Here is a 9,046-nt window from a genome sequence, read left to right on the forward strand (position 1 = left end):
GCCTCGTCTTCAGGGTTGACCGCGAGTATTGCAGCTCTTTCTTTCTGATCCTTTGAAAAATATTTTATAATTAGTTGGAGAGCCGTATATTTTGTTGTTGATGTTGAAGGGTTCTTGTATTAATGCTTGTCCGATAATTTTTTTATCTTTATGAGTTCTGTTAAGTTATATGCAGCCTTGATAGAGAGTTGAAGATTAATTTGAAGCTAAGTATATGTGTGTTGTATATTTACCACCTTTCGAATTTCAGCAATAAAGGGAACATCTTTAATAGAATGTATAATAACTAAATTCAGATTAGGTGTGATAATTTATAAGTGCTGGTATGTCTCTTTAAGTTTGCCCCTAGTCCTTTTCTTTTCTTTCTTTCTTTCTTTTTTTCCCACCAGAATGTAACATGCTACTTATGTGTCAGATGCCTACTAATTAACAGTCTTCTAGAACAGTGGTTCTTAATTTTTTACTGGCCCGCACCCCAGTGAACTTCAATTTACATTCTCGTACCCCCTTGAAAAATGTTTTTTTTTTTTTTATTTGTTAGAAAATGAAATGTATTTGTTAGATAAGAAAATTTCTTGCAAAACAATTTATTGAAAAATACATACATATATGTATCAATATAAAATCAAAATAACATCAATTTTTAGTGACTAATTTGTTGTTGCTTTTTCATAATAATATTTTGAAAGCGAGGTTCCTTTTTCGAAAGGGCTACGCGCATATCATCACTTGCATTAAGCAATTTCGGGTTTTTGTTTTTATGTGCAAAAGTGATGAAAGTCTCATTTTGCAAAGATAGGTGGTAGCAAATTGTAAAAATGTCTGCAATGCTGCCTTTGCCAGGTGTAGAAATGGTTCTGAGTACCCAGAATTGTTCTAAATCCAATTTCTCAAATTCAATTTGAATACGTGCACCGACTCGCATTTCAGTAAGATCGTCTTTATTAAATTACCATCGTTTATAGAATTAAGACTAAAAAAAAAAGAAATGGATCCAGTATCCACCTCTGCTCTTTGCCAATATCTCCAGTGGAAAAATATCCATGAAAAGAATCAATCAAGCAATTGTTGCAAATGTATTACAATTTCAGGTAAAATTGTGATTGTTTTCGTTTTCCACAACAATTTCGTCAAGCAAGGGAAAGTTTGGAAATTTACCATTTTCAACTCGTATCCAAGTTTTTAGTTTTTCAATAAAAGCAAATAATTTTTCACTAGATGTTATTATGTTCTTACAATACCCTTGCATTGATATATTTAATTCATTTAGGCGAGCGAAAATATCTGCTAAATAGGCCAATCGAACTACTGCATCTCTGCTTTCAAAGTCTTGTACTAAATTACAATTCTGGTTAGTAATAAACTGAATAATCTCTTTGCGCATCTCAAAAACCCTTCTAAGCATATGTCCCTTGGAGAGCCATCTTATGTCAGTGTGAAAAAGAAGCACACTATGTAGCACCGATTTCTTCGCAAAAAACACCAAAGTTACAATAATTAAGCGCCCGTGCTCGAATATGATTTACTACACCCTCTGTCCAAAAAGAAACGGAACTTTTCGAAAATAGAAGAAATTAGTGGTGCCACCTGTTGTATCTTTTTGTTGTCGAAAGCGGCAACCTTCATTAGTGTTGTGTCAACTGTTTATGACATTTGTTTTATTACAAGCCGAGTTATAGTGCCAAGAGTGACAGTGTGTTTTGACGAACTGTCGGTAGTCACGATATTCATGCCGTACGCGACGAATTCTCGCTATCAATCGCTTCAAAACTTCGACATAAAACTTACCATTGACGGTTTGGCCAGGCGGAACGAATTCGCTTGTGGATAATGCCCGTGGAATCGTAGAAAAAAAAATCAGCATTGTCTTTACTTTTGACTTCTCTAAGCGACTTTTTTTCCGATGCCCCTCTTCTGGTGGTCTCCACTCAGCACTCTGTTTCGGTCTCATACTCAAAACACCACATTTCGTCACCGTAACGATCGCTTCAAGGAAGTTTGGGTCCTTACGGTTTTAATGAGGTCCTTGCAGTGTTCAATTCGATACAGTTTTTAGTCGTCGGTCAACTTGTGGGGAAGAAATCGCGAATTCAATTTATGAAGGCCCAAATTCTCGGACTTGTGCACAGTTAATTTTGGAATCCCTAATTCATCTTCAATCAATCTCGCGAACAATTTTGGGTTATCTTTGATGAAATCACGCACTTTTTGGATGTTAACATCGCTCAGTTCAGTTTTTTGGACGGCCCGGTTTTTCGTCGTCCTCAAACGTCTCACGACCAGTTTGAAATCGCTTAAGCCACTCGTAAATTTCAGTACGGGATAAGCATTCATCACCGTATGCGTTTTGAAGCATTTGATTCATTTTGTTAAAACTTTTACCAAGTTTAACACGATAGTCAACCGCAGCTCTCTGTTTGAGACTCATTTTCCGACCGTTAGTGAAAACACACTGTCACTCTTGGCACTATAACTCGGCTTCTATTGAAACAAATGTCATAAACAGTTGACACAACACTAATGAAGGTTACCGCTTTCGACAACAAAAAGATACAACAGGTAACGCCACTAGTTTCTTCTATTTTCGAAAAGTTCGGTTTCTTTTTGAAGAGAGGGTTTACTGCTGTAGCTAAATACCGGTTATTATAAAATAACGTCAAGTGTTCAGAGCCCTCTAGAGAGTAATGTATTGGACGAAACACACCAATATTCGGTAGACATACACACGGGAACATGGGGATTCGATTTAACGAAAAAAAAAATAGTACCCAATGTCGCCAACAGGGGAAATTTCAGAATGGTGGTCAATTTTGGCGCTACCAAAAATTAATTTGGCAGCGCCAAAATTGACCACCATTCTGATGTTCCAGGAACTGCATACGGTGCATGACATTTTCCACAGTGGCTCGCAACATATCGGAATTGATTTGTCTCACATGTAACGTTATTCGATCTTTCAAAGTTGGAATATTGGGTACATGTCCTTGATACACAATGCTTTTAAGAAATCCCCACAGCCAAAAGTCACAAGGATTGAGACTTGTCTCAATCCTTGTGACATGGGAAATGCACGACTAATGATTCTGTCAGAGAAATGTTGCAAAACACGCTGTACTTGAAGTCCGATGTGGGGGTGGTGCACCATCCTGCATGAAGATGGTCGAATCGAGACATCCTCTTTGCTTCAGTTGTGGAACCACAAAGTTCTGTAGCATATTGGCATACCTGTTAGCATTGATGGAACAGGTCACTGGTCCATTTTGGCGATTTTCCTCGTAAAAGTATGGACCGATGATAAAAGAGGCCGTAAACCCGCACCACACTGTGACTTTGGGCGAGTGGATAGGCATCTGCAGATACACGTGCGGATTAGTTGCAGCCCAAATGCGATAGTTGCGTGTGTTAATATCGCCGTTCAAATAAAAGTGCGCTTCGTCACTCCGTAAAATCTGCCACAGCCATGCATCATCCACTTCCATGCGCGTTAAGAATCTCAAAGATGTCGATTCATGTGGTCGCATCACCAGGCCACAATTCTTGAACATGACTGATTTTATAGGGGTAAAACTTCAACATCTGATGTAGGATTTTCCACACCGCTGTGTATGCGATATCAGTTTGTCGGGATATTGCTCGTGCACTGCTGGTACCCTGCACATTCGTCATCCCCTGTTCCATAATAGCAGTTGCAACTTGTTCAACTTGTTGGAGATTGATTGGTTTGCATCCCCTGCCTACCTGCACTGCTAGAGTTCCAGTAGTTTCAAATCGCCGAATCAGTTTTCGTAAGTTTGTTACGCTAATCGGTCCTTTTCGTAAATTTTTCATACGCCAAAAATCACTGGCATTATTGTTCCGCTATAATAGAGTTTGACTAACAAAGCACGCTCACGTAAGGTAAGAGGCATCGAAAAGCAGTTCGTCTACGAATGATAAGAAATCTCACAGGCTTTCCTTTTATTGCATGATCGCTCAAAAGCAACGCGATAATGCAAATTAATGCATTTTACTCGGTAAGCAGCGCCAAAATTTCCCCTGTTGGCGACTTTTGGTACTTTTTTTTTCTTCGTTAAGTCGAATCCCCATGTTCCACTGTGTACGTCTACCGAATATTGGTGTGTTTCGTCCAATACATTACTTGCGAGAGGGCTCTGAACACTTGACGTTATTTTATAATCACCCGGTATTTTAAGTTCTCTGGCAAAGTTTTCGATGCAAGTGCATGTCTTTGCAACTTGCAATGTGTTATTGTAACTTGCGGTACTCTTTTTTGATATAGGCAGGAAAAAAAAACGGATTGCCTAACATTGTAGGTACACCATGAGTACATATTGAGCTAATCACATCCATTGGTATTTGACGTTTCAAGAAAAAAGTTTTTAATGTGATTAAAACCATCAATTCCTTTTGATTTGAGTTCCAGTTGATCACAAAATAAAAATTCTTCCAAAATTTCCTCTTTCTTTATGTATTGCACAATTGCTGGTCGTCCAATTGAATACACACTTTCAGAGGATTGGTTTTGATATCTTGCACTACTCGCAGTAAAATATCCTGACTGATGTCTTGAATGCGTGATCGAATCACATCGTTTGATAATGGAATCTGCTGAATTTTATGTGCTTCAGAACCTAATACAATTTTCGCAATTTCTAATGCACATGGCTCCATCAATTCTTCAGCTATTGTATGAAGTTTTTTTTTCTTTACGCACAGATATGCTACCTGATAAGAAGCTTCTAGCAAAGACTATTGAACTAAGGCAGAATCAAATTTTGTAATGGTACCGCTGCTATCGAATCGTGCCTTCTTAGACTTCAAGATGTTCAATGTATGTCCTGCAGCTTCGTGGTCTTTGAGTACCGTTCTCTGTTGCACAAGTAAATCCATAAGCAACATAAACGTCTTTCCAGTGGCATCTTTGACATGGCAAGGATTATTACAAATCTTCTTCTTCTTCTTCTACCCGTTATTCCCGCTTCCTATGCAGGGTCCGCGTGTTACTTTTAGATGCGACTTCTTGTTAGTACTACTCCCAACCGACCCGTCGCCTGGTCTGCCGCTGGGGGGGGGGAGATATTTTTGACTGTAGAGGCGTATGTTCACGGGGCCGGTTTGCCTGTTTGCGGGATGAAAAACACCAGATAAACTGGCGGAAAAAACCCTACTGACCGCGCCCAAGACCGGCTAACTTGGCTATGCCTGAGGAAGATCCTCAAATTCCTCACGTCTACAACGGGAATCGAACCTGGGACACTCCTTCCCGAGGCATATGGTTGCGAAGCGCACAGCCACTAGGCTAACCGCGCGGTTTGCTCAAGGATTATTACAAATAATAAATTAATATTTACATATTATTTAACTACGCATTTGGCCATGGTTCCTTAAGAAAATTATAAAATAACGCGTAAACAAAAGTTACTTTTAGTTCTTACGAAACTTTTCAAAATTCGAGAGAAAAAATTTAATCAATTGTTCTTTACTAACAAACAAACAAAAAAAAAATAGCGTTCGCCTGTCACTTGATCCACTTTGTTGACGTTTGTACACAATGAAATGACGTTTCTCATGACAATGGCGAGTGTATCCGCAGCAAGTATCCGTACGTTCTTCTTGGGCGCATGCGTGAGGGTTTGTGAGTAGCAGTGCATCCGGGGATATTTTTTGAATATAGTGGTTTTTAACTTCTTAAAATGTAACGAATAAAAAATATAACTTATATTTAATGGTTCTTGGTGAAATAAAATAATTCTGCGCGGATTGAAAGATTATATATCTTAAATATATTTAGTTTGCATAACTTTTCACCTCTCGCGGAAAAAGCAAATATGATGTAAATAATTAGTCAATATATGTTGGAATATTTTCCAGTTCGCGCCCCTGGTTAAGAAACACTGTTCTAGAAAGAAAAGCTTGTTCATTTCATCCTCTATTCTATCAAAGTACTATAGCTCTGTGTGTGGAATTATGCGATTTTTATTTACTCATTTCCTATAATGGATGAATTTTCTTTTCATTAGAAATATTTGAAGCATTTGGAAGACTCGCTACTGGAATCTGATTTCTTGAAATATTTCAATAATTCGACCCAAATTCTTTACATTTCATGTCATTTTGGTATTGTTTAAACTAGTCAAATTCAAATTACATGCAATAATAATTGGACTATTGAGACTTTGAACTGATTGAAATGAATAAATTGATTTATTAAAATTAGCTTTATATTAGGCTGTATTAAAAAGAATCCTCTTTTGTTTGAAAAGTAGCTAGAGATGTGTTTCCCGGGTGATTTCTGACCAAGTCTATATTACTTTTTTTTTATGTGTGTGTGATAACTGAATGCCTTATGAACACTAGATGTCTCCACTTTGAAAGAGCCTTGAAAATGTTATAGTAATCTATATTTTCTGTCATCAGCTCAAAGTTATTGTTTATACATTACATATCGTTTTTGTAGCACAACCACTTGACTTTCTTTCATTTTTCTTGAAAAGTAAGACTTTGTTTTTAGTTGATGAGACAGCAGAACTCTTTCTCGTTTTTAATACCTTCTAGTCTTACTTTCGACTTCAGTTTAACATAAAATTTCTTTGTTATACTCATTGGATTCCATCCGTGATCAAATAACTTAACAGAATGAGGTTTTAAAATGAAAAGCAAACAAACAAAAAAATACGTGTTAATTAGGTGAAGAAAATAAGTTAATATATTTTCAGCATTAGAACAAGACTAAAAATTCGCTCGCCACTTGTCTCTGATAACGCGCCCCTTGACGTGTGGATTGCTAGTGCCTTAGATATGTGTGGTCAGGGATTCGGTTTGCCTGTTTGCGGGATGAATAACCCAAGTTTGCAGGAGGAAAAAGCCCATATAACTTACTTTCAGTAGAAAACTTCTCATGCGGGTTTTTCATGTCCTAGACAGCATTTGAACCCAGGTCTTTTCAATCAGAAGGCTTGGTCTATACCGACTGAGTGTTGATGCTCTGTGATTACGTAAAAGAAATTGATTCTGTCACTTTCGTTTCGAATTTTGTCGCCACTCTTCCGGATATTCAACATTAAATCTTTTTTGTAATTTTGATGGATTGAAGAGAGTTATTTTATTTTATTTACCGAAAATTGTATTCGGGCTGAAGTCCAACGATCGAAATTTAATGTGCCATGAATTACAAGGCGCCCACTGATTAAATGAATATGTTATCTAAGGATAGAAAATATTGATTTATGAAAATATTTTGTGTATTATTCTGTTTTAGAAAACTATGACAGCAAGAAACAGCTACAACGAAATGTAGGCAATATATTCAACATTTATAGAAATAAACTCAGTTTATTCACGTTCTTTTTTGAGAACTACAAGTAAAAAAGAATTCTCGGTAATATTGGATATCAAATATAATCAACATTTTTTGAGTTATTTTTGACGCATCATTTTTTGTCACCTGTAGTTTATTTTTATTTATTACTTTCTGTTTGTTTGGAATCATCGTCAAATCAACTAAACCAAGTTTATTTACATAGATACTGGACGATTGTTTCCCGAAATTTTCAGTACCCATTCATTCCTTTTAAAATTCTAGTACCATCGGTGTACCCCTTTTTAGGCATGGGCACTTTTTATTATTTATTACGTGTTACACCTTCAAGGAATTCATCGCGGGAGGACACCCTATTTCACTACACACACATCTCATTTTTATTAAAGCTGTGCCCTTTATTGCTGAAATTTGAAAGATGGTAAACACACACACACACACACACACACACACACACACACACACACACACACACACACACACACACACACACACACACACACACACACACACACACACACAAAATAACTAAGCCTCTTATCAACCCAGCCGATGTATACATTAAGTTGACGAAGGAAAAATATTTAAAAATAACAAAAAATCTTATAATAAAGTTAAAAATTTTCTAGTGTTCAGAAAACTGAGAATAAAGTTCAAAATGATCTGCAAAAGTTACAGTGATGAACTTATAAATTCGATCATTTATTTTATTTTCTCGAATAATGTCAAATTACTGTATTTGTAATGAGTTCGCAAAATTATTTGTTCTAGGACCCAAAATGGATAAATAATGCGAAATTTCACTTAAAGTTATGTTTTAAAGTTCAAATTGCCGCCAGATGAATTCTAAAAGATTCCTAGTGCATTCTGAACAGTAAAAGGAGTCAAAAACACAAAAAGTAATACAGATTAAAAAAAAAAAAAAAAATTCAAGAAAAATAACTTTTATTGCTTCTACAACTTCGGTTACAGCAATTAAGACAAACTTCGATCGCGGGATTAAAAACCCGAGTTTCCTGGGAGAAAAAATCCTGCTATCGCCATATGAGATCTGTTAACTAACACTGAAATACAAGTACACCTATATAAACTATCATTTGGTCATGAGTAAAATTGAACTTAAGTCTTTTCCGGTAGAAGGATGCAATGGACGCTCAATCATCCAACTGTCTTATGAAGACCTGCATTGCTGAAAGCAGCTACAAAAATATCATCTTTTGTACTTTGGGAGAGTCTCCTGAATTGAGCAGTAGCAACTCTTTTATGTTTGACTGCAAATCTCTCTGTCTCTCTCTCTCTCTCTGCTATCTGTAAAATAAAAAAAAAAATTAAAAAAAAGGAAATGAAAAGAATTCATTATTCAACCGGAACTTTAGACGAGATTTCCCTTTCGGAAGGACACCAGTACGAACAATGACACCGTTTCATCGAAAAGTGTCCCCGTTTCCTCCCCCTTCTAACGGCCAAACATATGCTGCACTGGTGGCCCCACCCCCATCGTCTGGATCCAGTTGTTCTAATCAATACTCAACTTAACCTCTCTTATGTAACTAATTGGCTCGTGGCTGCCAGCTCAGAAGAGCGGCTCTACACGGCCTGTAATATTGTGACGAACCCCTTCTGGATGGACACGCTGCATTTCAACTATGCAAGACATGTAGGAACAATTACCATATCCTCCAACTCCTAACGATCAAAGTTCGACTACAGCAAAGTGCCGTTCAGTTA

Source organism: Typopeltis vanoorti, chromosome 11 (genome assembly GCF_054136105.1).
Source record: "Typopeltis vanoorti isolate ZY-2024b chromosome 11, IOZ_Tvanoo_1.0, whole genome shotgun sequence".
Classification (NCBI taxonomy): domain Eukaryota; kingdom Metazoa; phylum Arthropoda; class Arachnida; order Uropygi; family Thelyphonidae; genus Typopeltis; species Typopeltis vanoorti.